The sequence below is a fragment of the Rana temporaria genome, chromosome 1 (genome assembly GCF_905171775.1).
Source record: "Rana temporaria chromosome 1, aRanTem1.1, whole genome shotgun sequence".
NCBI classification, from domain to species: domain Eukaryota; kingdom Metazoa; phylum Chordata; class Amphibia; order Anura; family Ranidae; genus Rana; species Rana temporaria.
Window position 1 is genome coordinate 585,337,881 of NC_053489.1, and position 14,985 is coordinate 585,352,865.

Below are 14,985 nucleotides of genomic sequence, written 5' to 3' on the forward strand. Positions count from 1 at the left end.
CCCGGGTGCCAAACTCTTGAAGGTGGTTTTTCGCACTCATGACATGGCAGTTTACAGAAAACTGAGGTGCCAATATTAGAAGTTTGAGACTGCGCAGATTTTCAATTAATATGGAGCAGTCCCTATGTCTGTTCATGCTCTGAAGATTAAATGGTGCGTTAATTGGTTTCTGCCTAATGTGGCCCGTGTGTGTGTGAGCCTATGACGGTTAAGGGATGTCTCTGATTATAAAGCTCGGTCTGACATACCGGCTCCAACAGAATAAATATGCTCACTTGTATGCTGGAAATTCAGATTGTGTGTGGCTGTCAGATGCACTTGTCTATGTGCTTTTATACATTAGTGTGTGTTAATGTGCATTAACCATATTCTGCTCTACTATCCCCCACCGCCCTTGCACAATTGCAGACATTGACGTGCTCCACCACTTGGGCAAGGATGACACAATGATCAGCTCCCCATTGCCTAATGGGATGTTTGATATGGAGGGAAGAAGTGCAGGGTTTCATTGAGGACCAAAGTATTACGCAATTTGGATCCTGGCAGAGACCCGTGCTCTGCCTGCGCGGCAATCCATGGGTGCACAGACACACCGCGGTGCTCTGCCAGGTCCCATATACCGGACAGAACCCTATGGTTTATCTGTGCATGCATGTGTCCTTGCAGCATGCGCATCAAAATTGGAAAGCTACAGGAATGGGAGCTTCAAGATGGTGGTGTGTAAGCAAACCTGCATTCCGGGCATTCATCCCTGGACACACAGGTACCACTTAGTACAGCATTCAGCCCCATTTTAGCACAGCCTGTCATAGATTTAGACAGGCTACAGGCAGCGGGCTGGATGCTGCAACTGTTCCTTCTGGTTGCACTGCAGCTAGATGACCCCCATCCCTCCAAGAAGCCTTCTACTTTTGCTGGAACCTAGAAAGTGGAGCTGCCATGCTACTGTTTTCCTATAGTGCAGGAGTCTCCAAACTGCGGCCCGAGGGCCAGATGTGGCCCTCTGCTAGCCTTTATTCAGCCCTTGGGGTACAATTCCTTCCACTGATATGAGGCACTATTCAACCCACTGCCACCAACAATGGGGCACTATATCTTACACCGATACCAATGATAGGATACTTTTTCTCCTACTAATAGGGGGAATACTCCTCCTCCTATTGACCACCAACCCTGAGGCCATATTTATGCTCACTGATGCTGGGCTTGTGACATTTTCTGCCGCTGCTGGCCACAATCCGGCCCTCCTAAAGTCTGAAGGACAGTTAAAGTGGCCCTTTGTTTAAAAAGTTTGGAGATTCCTGCTATAGTGGCAACAATTTTTACACAGAATATTACATATTGTGCATTCGCATCAGTCCCTGACTTCATGGAGCTTACAATCTAAGGTCCCTAATTACCGTATTTATCGGCGTATACCGCGCACTATTTTGCCCTGAAAATCAGGGCAAAATCGTGGGTGCGCGGTATACGCCAATACCCGCTTTCCCGCGCTGAATTTAAATACTGCGCCGGCATATACCGAGCGCAGTACACGTGTATCTTCGGGCAGTTCCGGCGCGGACGTACAGGAAGTCACCGCGAGAGTCGTCGAGCCTGCCCGACGATACACGAGTGTACTGCCCTCGGTATATGTCGGGGCAGTATTCAAACTCGGCGCGGGGAGGATGCGAGGACACCCGAAGCCGCAGACGGACGCCGGACCCGACGAGGCCGCCGATGGACGCTGCGGAAGACACCAAAACTGTAAGTACAAAAAATCTTTTTTTCACAGGAATCCGGGTCAAGTTTAGGGGTGCGCGCTATACGCGGGAGCGCGCTATACCCCGGTAAATACGGTATATGCATACCTACAGGCAGGAGTGTTAGTCACTGTGCTGCCCTTTAAGTTCGTTTTCACATCTTTTATTGGGTAACTGTGTACAGCAGCACATTGTGAATACTTGTATTCTATTTACATTATAAGTAGGGTTGTCCCGATACCACTTTTTTAGGACCGAGTACAAGTACCGATACTTTTTTTCATGTAGTCGCCGATACTGAATACCGATACTTCTTTTAAATGTCATGTGACAGTTTTCAAACCACAATACAGACTAAGGATATTTTCTTTAGAAATATTAAGAACTCTAACTCAAGACATTATAAAAGAATAAAAATGAGTAAAAATGAATAAAAATGTTTTATTTGCTTGTCACGCAGTAGTAAAAAACTCAAAGAATTTTCATAGAACATGTTGATAAATACAAAAAAAGTATTCTATTTAGGTATCGGGAGCATTTGCGCGAGTACGAGTACTCCCGCAAATACTCGGCATCGGTCCCGATACCGATACTAGTATCGGTATCTGGACAACCCTAATTATAAGGTTTAAGGATCAAGGTCATACAGTGAGGGAAAAAAGTATTTGAACCCCTGCTAATTTTGTAAATTTGCCCACTGGCAAAGAAATGATCAGTCTATAATTTTAATGGTCGGTTTATTTTAACAGTGAGGACAGAATAGCAAAAAAAGCATTTCAAAAGTTATTTGCATTTTAATAAAATGAATACATTTTTGCAAAACATGACTTGGTGGCAAAACCATTTTTGGCAATCGGAGGTCAGATGTTTCTTGTAGTTGGCCACCAGGTTTACACACATCTCAGGAGGTTTTGAGGCTGACATTTGGTAACTCAAACCTTCAGGTCCCTCCACATATTTTCTATGGGATTATGGTCTGGAGACTGGCTAGGCCACACCAGAACCTTAATGTGCTTTGTCTTGAGCCTCTCCTTTGTTGCCTTGGCCGTGTGTTTTGGGTCATTGTCATGCTGAAATACCCATGGCTCCGTTCATCATCCCTTTTGATGCGGTGAAGTTGTCCTGTCCCCTTAGAAGGAAAACACCCCCAAAGCAAAAAATGTTTCCACCTCCATGTTGGTGGGGATGGTGTTCTTTGGGTCATAGGGAGCATTCTTCTTCCAAACACAGTGACTTGAGTTGATGCCAAAGAGCTCGATTTTGGTCTCATCTGATCACAACACTTTCCCCCAGTTCTCCTTTGTCATTCAGATGTTCATTAGCAAACTTCAGATGGGCCTGTACATGTGCTTCCTTGAGCAGGGGGACCTTGCGGGCACGGCAGGATTTCAGTCCTTAACGGCGTAGTGTGTTACTACATTTTTTTTCTTGGTGCCTATGGTCTTGGCTGCCCCAAGATCATTGCCAAGCTTCTCCTGTGTAGTTCTTTGTTGATTCCTCACGGTTCTCATGATCATTGAAACTCCACGAGGTGAGATCTTGCATGAAGCCCCAGACAGGGGGAGATTTACAGTTATATTGTGTTTTTTTTCCATTTGTGAATAATCTCACCAACTGTTGTCACCCTCTCACCAAGCTGCCTGGCAAGGGTTTTGTAGCCCATTCCAGCCTTGTGTAGGTCTACAATCTTGTCCCTGATATCCTTGGACAGCTCTTTGGTCTTGGCCATGATAAAGAGATTAAAATCTGATTGCTTCTGTGGACAAGTGTCTTTTATACAGGTAATGAGCTGAGATTAGGAGCACTCACTTCTGGAGAGAATGCTCCTAATCTTAGCTTGTTACCTGTATAGAAGACACATGTTAGCTGAAAATCTTGCTGATTGATCAAATACCTATTTTTAGCGGCGCTTTACCACCAATTTCGCTGCGCTATTCGGACGCTAGCGATGCGGTTTTACCCCCCCCCCCACTAGCAGCCGAGAAATGGTTGAAAACTACCGCAAAGCGCTGCTGCAGAGGCGCTTTGCCGGCGGTATAGCCGCGGTGTCCCATTGATTTCAATGGGCAGGAGCAGTATACACACCGCTCCAAAGATGCGGCTAGCAGGACTTTTTTTTACTGTCCTTCTAGCGCACCGCTCCACTGGACACAGTGGCTGTTTCAGGTCGGTTTGCAGACGCTATTTTTTTTTTTTTTTTTTTTGCGGAATAGAGCCTGCAAAGCGACCCAATGTGAAAGGGGTCTAAAATGCAAATCAATTTATAACTTTTCTACATGCGTTTTTCTGGATATTTTTGTTCGTTCTCACTGTTGAAATAAACATACAATTAAAATGTATAGACCATTTCTTTGTCAGTGGGCAAACGTACAAAATCAGCAGGGGATCAAATACTTTTTCCCCTCACTGTATATACATTGGAAATTACTTTGTGATTATGGGTGATTTACACCTGTAGTTCCAGCAATAGAATTGGACTTCAAAATCAAGCCGGCTCCATATAAACTGCTTCCATATAATCGAACGAGATATGGCGTCCAGATATAGTCAATGCTCTCTTTACTTGTATATCCAAGTGCGCAATTTTACATCAATGCAACCGGGGTTTTGAGCTCACTCTTTAAAGCCAATTAATTGGCTTGAAAAAGAGCGTGAGCTTGAAGCCTGGTTGCATTGTTTTCATGTGATATGTAAATTTGTGTACTTGGATATACAAGTAAAGAGAGCATTGACTATCTGAACTGCATATCTCTTGATTGGTTGGTATGTGCCAATTCATACCAATCATGTACTGTTTCACCCAGACGCCAACCCTGCCATAAATACTGTAATGCTTCGCATTGAAAACCCATAGTGTGATATGAGACTGTGTATTGCATTGTCCCATTCTACACCTCACAGAAAAGGTCTCTGGACTCTTGTGCTGTTGAATTTCCTCCTAATAGAACAGAGGTTTGACTGGACAAAAAAATAATGTGTTGGAGAATTCTTGCCAGTAGAAGTGTGTTCAGTCCTGGAAAGTGCGGACAATGTTCTACTGCTGATCAGAGATTTACTGCTAATAATTAACTGTTGGGTGATGGCGTAAACATAGAATGTGATTGAGAGTTGCAATCGCTCAGCATTGAAAGCCAGCAGCCGTCCCCTGTGATGACATGGATCACCGTATATGAGAATGTCAGAATTCACAGCTCAGTAACAGAAAATAATAATGTGTGTGGATGGATGATGTGGACTCTGGAAATGACCATTGACAATATTGTAATAGAGTGCTTGTTGCGCTAAATCTAAAAATAAAATAAATTATATAAACTACAGCAGCTGACACAATATTGTTGGATAAGAAAGTTGTGGTGTAGCGCTAAAATAATAAAAAAATAATAAAAAATAAAAAGTTCATATGTAACATTCCAATAAATGACAATTGAAATGTGGATCCAATCCAAAGTTCATATGTATCACTCCAATAGATGACAATCTGAAATATGGATTCAATCCAGGGCTCAAGTCCTGTGGGAACAGAGTTCCTGCACTTTTTTCACAGTTCCCTTTGCAGTACTAGAGCAGCCGAGCCGCCCGAGCCAATCCTTCACTAAGTGGCAATGCCCAGCTCGAGTCACTGTCAGGGGCAGGCGAACCCTAGTAATCCTTTGTTACCGGCCACCTCCTGCACACGGACCCATTAGGCAGTGCGCGGGCACCCGCCACCTCCCCGACGCTGCAACGTCCCCTGCCACAAGCCACCGCGGGACCCAGAAATAACTTGCTTCCCTCCAAATCCCGCGACAACTCACGGCAGACCTCCGCAACGTCCCCTGGGAACAATGACAAAAGCCCCCAGGAGACACCGAGGAAGCGACAGAACACCCGCACTCCACCCGATGAATCCACACACAGGAAGTGGCCAGCAACACAAAGGACCACCAAGGTACAGTGGATCGGAAAAAAAAAACATGCGGTTTAGTAATTATGCATATGAGCGTATCATTTTTTTTTTTTTTTTTTGGTGGGGGAGTGGATCTTGGGTGCGAGTTCCCACACTTTTTGACCCCTGATTCAATCCAAAATAAATCCATAAGATAGGAGGAATCAAGTGCAAGGATAATAGCCGAGCCTCCACCAACACCCAAACACACTGACCCTTACCGTCAGTACATATAAAATGCACATGTAGGATATTCCAACCCAAGGAACAGATGGAACTCTTGATTCACAGGCTAATGGATCATTCAAAGAAAAAACATCCACCACTCCTCCTTCTAGGGACTTGTAATTTCAAAGTGAGCTTGGAGATCAGCAAGGCATATAACCCAATGGGCTCCAATAGCATGAACACATGTGTAGGAAATGAAAACAAGCACAGCTCATTGCGCAGACATCCCATTAAACCAGGGCTCGACAAACCTCGGTCGCCAGGTCGCCATGGCGACTAGAAATAGTGTCCTGGCGACTTGACTTGACCTGGCGCCATCTGGTGGTGAGCCGTTGGTATTACAAGTTATTACCACCAGATGTGTAAGCTGGCGCCATTTGGTGGTGGCCGTTGGTATTACAAGTTATTACCACCAGATGTGTAAGCTGGCGCCATTTGGTGGTGGCCGTTGGTATTACAAGTTATTACCACCAGATGTGTAAGCTGGCGCCATTTGGTGGTGGCCGTTGGTATTACAAGTTAAGCATTACAAGTTAAACAGCAATTCTAATGTCATTTTTCACTATTTTCACTGCCATCTTCTTCCCTCTAATTAGAACCCCCAAACATTATATATATATATATATATATATTATAATATAATAAAAAAATATATATATATATATATATATATATATATATATATATATATATATATATATAATTATCCTAACACCCTAGAGAATAAAATGGCGATCATTGCAATACTTTCTGTCACGCCGTATTTGCACAGCGGTCTTACAAGTGCACTTTTTTGGGAAAAAATTACACTTTTTTTAATTAAAAAATAAGACAACAGTAAAGTTATCCCCATTTTTTTTTAATATTAAGAAAGCTAATGTTGCACCGAGTAAATTCATACCCAACATGTCACGCTTCAAAATTGCGTCCGCTCGTGGAATGCCGACAAACGTTTACCCTTTAAAATCTTCATAGGCGACGTTTAAAAAAATCTACAGGTTGCATGTTTTGAGTTAGAGGAGGTCTAGGGCTAGAATTATTGCTCTCGCTCTACCAATCGCGGCGATACCTTGCATGTGTGGTTTGAACACCGTTTACATATGCGGGCGCTGCTCACGTATGTGTTCGCTTCTGCACGCAAGCTCGTCGGGACGGAGTGCGTTTTCTGGCTCCTAACTTTTTTAGCTGGCTCCTAGATTCCAAGCAAATTTGTCAAACCCTGCATTAAACAAAGGTTTATTTTAAATGGTGTAAGGATGCACTCACATGTAAAATATAAAAAGCAGACATGTAGTTATGAAAGCGACCTGCGCTTCCTACCAGTAAGATGGCGCTCTTCCGTTCAGCCCTCCAATAGAAAAAAAGCGTTGGCCTTCCTCCACTGGCCCGACGTTTCTCCAACGTGTGTCATTAGGGGCCCCTGATGACACACGTTGGTGGAGAAACGTTGGCTGCCAGGCTTGTGAGAGAGGTCTGTCCAGGTGCGCTACATCCACTTCGGCTAGAGTGGAGAGACAGAAAATGTTGTTGGAAGCAGGACTGTTTCCCATTTACACCTGGATCTGCCATTCTTCATTTCTACTACCTCTTTTCTATTCACCAAGTTCTATTGTTTTTACCAGCTGGGTAATAAAAGCACAAATGACACCTGTTGTGTGGACATTCCATTTAATACACTCATCAAGTACCCTAGATGGCGGAGAAAACCTGAGGTAACAAGCCACCCAAAACAAACCAGCAGCTCCTTCAGGGGGTAGTGCTACACATATATTTGGTTAGGTGCAATTACCTTACTCTTGTATCTGAGAATGACACGTGGCCATACACACTGGGCACCTGAAAAAATGCCAGAACCTTTGGAAGAAAAAAAGCTGCATAAAAACTAATAAGGATATTGCAATGCGTCTATGTGCGTTTAATTTTTTTCCAAAACATTTCCCTCTGCTTATTTTTTGCAATAATCAATTTTACACTTGAAAACCCTGCATGTACCTAAATGCTGTATTTATATGCACATCTAGCATTTTTTTGTGCCTGAAAGCTTCTCTTAAAAGTGTGTGTTTGGACTGTAAACATGCCTGTAAGCGTCCAAATATGCGTGGACACATAGGCTAACACAGGGCTCGACAAATCCCGGGCGCCAGGTCGCCATGGCGACTAGAAATGGTGTCCTGGCGACTTGGCTTGGAAGGTGGGCAAAAAAAAAAAAATTTTTTTTTTTTTGGTGAGCTGGCGTCATCTGGTGGTGAGCCGTTGGTTCTACAAGTTATTACCACCAGATGTGTGAGCTGGCGCCATCTGGTGATGGCCGTTGGTATTACAAGTTAAGCATTACAAGTTAAACAGCAATTCTAATGTGATTTTTCACAATTTTTCACTGCCATCTTCTTCCCTCTAATTAGAACCCCCAAACATTATATATATTTTTTATCCTAACACCCTAGAGAATAAAATGGCGATCGTTACAATACTTTCTGTCACGCCATATTTGCGCAGCGGTCTTACAAGCGCACTTTTTTTGGGAAAAATTACACTTTTTTAAATTAAAAAATAAGACAACAGTCAAGTTATCATCATTTTTTTTTATATTATGAAAGATAATGTTGCGCCGAGTAAATTCATACCCAACATGTGACGCTTCAAAATTGCGTCTGCTCGTGGAATGCCGACAAACTTTTACCCTATAAAATCTTCATAGGCGACGTTTAAAAAAAATCTACAGGTTGCATGTTTTGAGTTGGAGGACTAGGGCTAGAATTATTGCTCTTGCTCTACCAATCGCGGCGATACCTCACATGTGTGGTTTGAACACCGTTTACATATGCGCTTCTACGCGCAAGCTCGTCGGGACGGGGCGCGTTTTCTGGCTCCTATTTTTTTTTTTTTTTTTTTTTTTTAGCTGGCTCCTAGATTCCAAGCAAATTTGTCAAACCCTGGGCTAACACAGAGTTGCCTCTGCTGAATGAACGAACACCAAATGCCTGTAAAAGCAGTATTTTTTTTTATGAGGCCTAACTTTGAGTTGCATTGTGTGTAATGCCTACTAGGTGTCAAGAAGATGCATCAATGCTTTGTTTTACATTATATTTTTCAGACTAGATTTTTGGATGTTGCTTGGAGCTCTCACTTATTATATCTGTTAGGTTATGTCATAAATGTAATGATTATGTCATAAATGTAATGATTATAGCGATTAAGTAATGGCTTACAGTATTGACATACTGCTAATTCCTCTTTGCTCTTCTTCCCACCCTATTGACTCTGTATGAATACTCTACGAGATGGATTGAGCAGCAGCCTGAGGGTAAAGCCGGAGTAGCGAAAACCGAATCTTTTCATTATTCTATGCAGCCCTCTCTTCTTCCAGAAGCCTTATTTGATGTTTTTAGTGTAGTTTAGTTCGGCGATGACATGGCCCACATCTAATATGCATAATACATGTATATGCATAGCTGGAATAATGTAGGGCAAGATATGACACATTTTAATTAAACTACTAAACTTGTTAAGGATATGGATCTCGTTATGGGAAACCTTGAGTGTGGGAACTGCATTCTTGGGTGGGATTACACTTGGTTTAATTACAAGAAGAGTCCTCATAACGGTCTGGGACCTGGGTAGGGAAAATTAAAGCAGAGCTTTGCATTCCAAGTGCAACCTACAGACTTGGGCACCCACACATACCTCTGGAGAATCTAGCATGAGATTCCTAAAGTGTCACTAAACCCACATCATAAACTATCAATAAAGGGTGTATCGTACTGCATGCTGTTCATACTCAGTCCCTATGGGATTCGTTTTCCGTATTCTGCAAAAAAACTGGTTGCTATTGCTGTTCTCCATCTTCACCTTCTAAGTTCCCAATTTAGCTAGGAATTTTGCAGAGCAGTGTTTGCAGCTCTGCCACATGCTCAGTTTTTAGTGGGTTTCTATGCTGAGCATTTCCTCCCTATCACATCTGAGCAGCTCATGTGACTATAGTCACATATGTGGCATAGTTGCCAACATTGTCTGTGAGCAGAGTCTTATAATTAGGGGGCAGGGCATTCATTTTTAGGCATGGTGTAGTGGTGAAAGGAAAATGTGGCGCGCAAAGCACGAGTGTGTTTTAAACGGAATAATTGGGGCGTGGCTTAAATGGGGTGTGGTACGGGTCTGAGATGAACGAAGGAGGGAGGGAAGAAGAGAGAATAAAGGAAAGCAGGGGCAGCAGGCTCAGATCCTACACCACAATAGCAATATGTGTATTCCATAAAGTTTAACAATCCGCAGCTAAAGATACGCCAAACACCTGGTGTTGGCGATTTGATCATGATGGGCGGACTGTCTAAACTAAGCCTAAGGAGAATGCTAACTTTATATTTGTGGCAGGTCCACTTCCAGAATGAGTGATGCATAATGCTAGTTAACCTCTTGTAGAATGTCCATAGACATTGACGTTGGTAGCTGCAGTACAGATGAGTTCAGCCTATCGCGGCCATGCCTGGAGTTCTGCAAGATCATCTTCCTAGGGCTTTGAGCAGCAGTGAGGACCTTTTTTCAGCATAAATAGCACAGAGTTAAGCCCCGTACACACGACCCGAAAATCGTACGGAAAATGCCGCTTTCGAAACGATCGTACGATAATCGGATTGTTAGTACAGAGCTTCCGAGAGCCGATCAGGACAGTTCATCCGATTTTTATTCTATCGGACATGCACGGAATTTTTTTTCGTACGTTCCCAGATTTGTACGATTTTCGTTTAATCAGTACAGCTGTCGTTCAAAAATGCAATACAAATGCATTACAATGCAATACAAATGCATTACAACACATGACATCACTTCTGATTTTTTTATTTTTTATTCTGCCGTACGACAATTTTCGTGACTTTAGTAAACTCATCAGATTCGACGTGAGATTAGCATACAAAAAAAAACAGATGATCATTCGTCCGATAATCGGATCGTGTGTACCGGGCATTAAAGAGTTAAAATCCCCAACAGCTAGTCGGTGGAGGTGATTTTTGTAGAGGTTTTTATTTCTGTAGGGCCCTTTGCTGGCTTTGCGAGTGTTTACAGAAGCATGTTTCCAGACTGATGGAATCGATGCACTGATTAAATTAAACTGTCAGTGGTGATGTTCAGACACCTCCGTGGTTCACATCCATCTACCGTAAAATAAAAGACTCTGTGATCCCAAGACGCAATCTGCGCTCTCCATTGTAGTCTGTGGAAAGGTATTTACTAACCGCTCCCTGGTGGGCAGCCTTTGCAGCATATGGATGTGTGTGTGTGTGTGTGTGTGTGTGTGTGTGTGATTATATATATATATATATATATATATATATATATATATATATATATATATATATAATCTCTATCCATATATATCCCCCCCCGTCTGAACTTCTCAGTGGATAAAAGGGACAAGCAAGCTCTTCTATGGTAGATAGGGGCACCTTTACTTTACCATCTGTGGTCTCGTCATTCCTTACACAATTGTAGAAAATGTTTAACTTTTTCTTAAAGGGACACTAAAGGTTGCCTTTTAAAAAAAAAAAATTAACAAACATGTTATACTTGCCTCCACTGTGCAGCTCGTTTTGCACAGAGTGGCCCCGAACCTGGTCTTCTGGGGTCCCTTGGCGGCTGTCTTGGCTCCTCCTCGCAAGAACTAACACCCTTCACGGGAGCGCTCTCCCATGGGGGTTAGTTGTGGGCGCGCTCCCGTGATAGTCAACTGTATCACTCGGCTCCGCCCCCCCAGCGTGCTGTGTCATTGATTTGATTGACAGCAGCAGGGGCCAATGGCTGCGCTGCTTTGAATCAACCGAGAATCAGGCGCATTCAGGACACATGACTTTTTCGAGGGGTCAGGTAAGTAAACGGGGGCTGGGGGCAGGTAATCCTCAGATGTTTTTCCGCATTAAGGTGGAAAAACATCTAAGGTAAAAAAACATGAACCTTTACAACCCCTTTAAAGACACTTGGGGCTTATTCACACTAAGTGCAGTAGGTCACTGCAAGGGAACATATAAAAACTCACCACTTTGCATCAGAAATTCATGTGCATTGTTTTTCTGTCTATTAGGCTGGGTTCACACTGCTACGCTGTGATATGTTGCAAATTTGTTCCGTTTTTTTTGTCCTATGTGAGGTGCGAAATTTGCCTTGCGTTTTGAGCTGGAGAGGTGTGATTGTATCGCAATTTTACGACGAATTTCAGGAGTTGGACACAGCTGCAATTGATGTTCTAGCCAATGGAATCGTGTTGATGTCTAATGTAAAAAAAAATAAGTCTCTAATTATGTGAGATCTAACGTTAAAACCACTTGATCTTACCGGATCTAACGAATATCTATTAGCCTGAATGATTTTTGGACCAAAAAATTGATAAGGGGGGGCCAGCCCCCCCTCATTAATCACTTAATAAGTCTCTAATTATGTGAGATCTAACGTTAAAACCGTTGATCTTACTGGATCTAACGAATATCTATTAGCCTGAATAATTTTTGGCCAGAAAATTTGATAAGGGGGGGGCTGGTGACAGGTTAGCCCCCCCAGCAAATAACTGTTAATATTGCTTCTTCTGTGTGTGATCTAACGCAAACAATGATTGATCTAACCTGATCTAACAAAGATCTAACAAACTGCATAAAAAAAGTCAAATTTTTTTATATGGGGGGGCTAACCCGGCAGAGGTAACCACTTTGGGTATTCTATTGGTGAGGTAATTTGCACTCTGGTTTTTCACGCTTGCTGTGGTCGGTATATATTTACTTTATGGCTAATGGTTGTCAGAAATGCCCAATAAAGAAGAGGCAATGAAGAGCCTGGCCAGCTACAATGGATGTCTATGGCACAGTTGTGCTAAAGTAGCAGGGACAGGTAATGGAAAGTCATGTAACTGCTGTGTCCCACCATGGTTTTTGGAAAGCTTTATCTCACGAAAGATCACACAGACGTGTAATTAATGTGTATATTAACCCTGACTTTGAAAAGGTGGTTACTAGTTAACTTGTTTTTTTTGTGTTTGCATTCTAAGAGTCCTACAGTAATAAAATACCTGGTTATCTGGTCTGTCCCCTCAATAAAACAACCCCTTCCCGTTTATAACTGAGCACACCAGGCAATGGAAGCAGATCTCTGTAGTGTGGTCAGTTTGTCTTTCTCTGAGATGGGAGATACAGGATGTTATGCAAATGCACGGCATGCCTGTAGGCCCATAGTTAGAATACAGCTGCTATTTCCCCATGTCCAGTCCACCACAGTGTGAGTACAGCGGCTTCTGGCCAAAATTGACAAGAGATTTCAATCATCCTTGTATCTCTGCCTATAGTTCAGATGGGGTTTCCATGGTAATAAAGGTCCTCTCCTGGTTATGTGACATTGGCAGAAGCTGCCGAGCTTCTATTGCATTCTAAAACCTTTCCCTCCTCCACCCCCGAAGCCCAGTCACATGATCATAAAATCAAATGATAAAAAATTGTAATTTTTTTTTTTCCATTATCTTTTTATACATTTTTGGTGCTTTTTACCTCCTGTTTCCCTTTTGAGCTCTGTTTCTTGAAGAGCTCCTTTACAGGGAGTGCAGAATTATTAGGCAAATGAGTATTTGGACCACATCATCCTCTTTATGCATGTTGTCTTACTCCAAGCTGTATAGGCTCGAAAGCCTACTACCAATTAAGCATATTAGGTGATGTGCATCTCTGTAATGAGAAGGTGTGTGGTCTAATGACATCAACACCCTATATCAGGTGTGCATAATTATTAGGCAACTTCCTTTCCTTTGGTAAAATGGGTCAAAAGAAGGACTTGACAGGCTCAGAAAAGTCAAAAATAGTGAGATATCTTGCAGAGGGATGCAGCACTCTTAAAATTGCAAAGCTTCTGAAGCGTGATCATCGAACAATCAAGCGTTTCATTCAAAATAGTCAACAGGGTCGCAAGAAGCGTGTGGAAAAACCAAGGCGCAAAATAACTGCCCATGAACTGAGAAAAGTCAAGCGTGCAGCTGCCAAGATGCCACTTGCCACCAGTTTGGCCATATTTCAGAGCTGCAACATCACTGGAGTGCCCAAAAGCACAAGGTGTGCAATACTCAGAGACATGGCCAAGGTAAGAAAGGCTGAAAGACGACCACCACTGAACAAGACACACAAGCGGAAACGTCAAGACTGGGCCAAGAAATATCTCAAGACTGATTTTTCTAAGGTTTTATGGACTGCTGAAATGAGAGTGAGTCTTGATGGGCCAGATGGAAGAGCCCGTGGCTGGATTGGTAAAGGGCAGAGAGCTCCAGTCCGACTCAGACGCCAGCAAGGTGGAGGTGGAGTACTGGTTTGGGCTGGTATCATCAAAGATGAGCTTGTGGGGCCTTTTCGGGTTGAGGATGGAGTCAAGCTCAACTCCCAGTCCTACTGCCAGTTTCTGGAAGACACCTTCTTCAAGCAGTGGTACAGGAAGAAGTCTGCATCCTTCAAGAAAAACATGATTTTCATGCAGGACAATGCTCCATCACACGCGTCCAAGTACTCCACAGCGTGGCTGGCAAGAAAGGGTATAAAAGAAGAAAAACTAATGACATGGCCTCCTTGTTCACCTGATCTGAACCCCATTGAGAACCTGTGGTCCATCATCAAATGTGAGATTTACAAGGAGGGAAAACAGTACACCTCTCTGAACAGTGTCTGGGAGGCTGTGGTTGCTGCTGCACGCAATGTTGATGGTGAACAGATCAAAACACTGACAGAATCCATGGATGGCAGGCTTTTGAGTGTCCATGCAAAGAAAGGTGGCTATATTGGTCACTGATTTGTTTTTGTTTTTGAATGTCAGAAATGTATATTTGTGAATGTTGAGATGTTATATTGGTTTCACTAGTAAAAATAAATAATTGAAATGGGTATATATTTTTTTTTGTTAAGTTGCCTAATAATTATGCACAGTAATAGTCACCTGCACACACAGATATCCCCCTAAAATAGCTAAAACTAAAAACAAACTAAAAACTACTTCCAAAAATATTCAGCTTTGATATTAATTAGTTTTTTGGGTTCATTGAGAACATGGTTGTTGTTCAATAATAAAATTAATCCTCAAAAA

The 14,985-nt window shown here is 42.7% G+C and overlaps 1 protein-coding gene across 4 annotated transcripts in view; it reads left to right on the plus strand.

Moving 5' to 3' along the window:
• ATP8A1 (ATPase phospholipid transporting 8A1) overlaps positions 1–14,985 on the plus strand; it is a 308,603-nt gene that overhangs the window by 37,079 nt on the left and 256,539 nt on the right. The gene's annotated exons all lie outside the window — the stretch shown is intronic.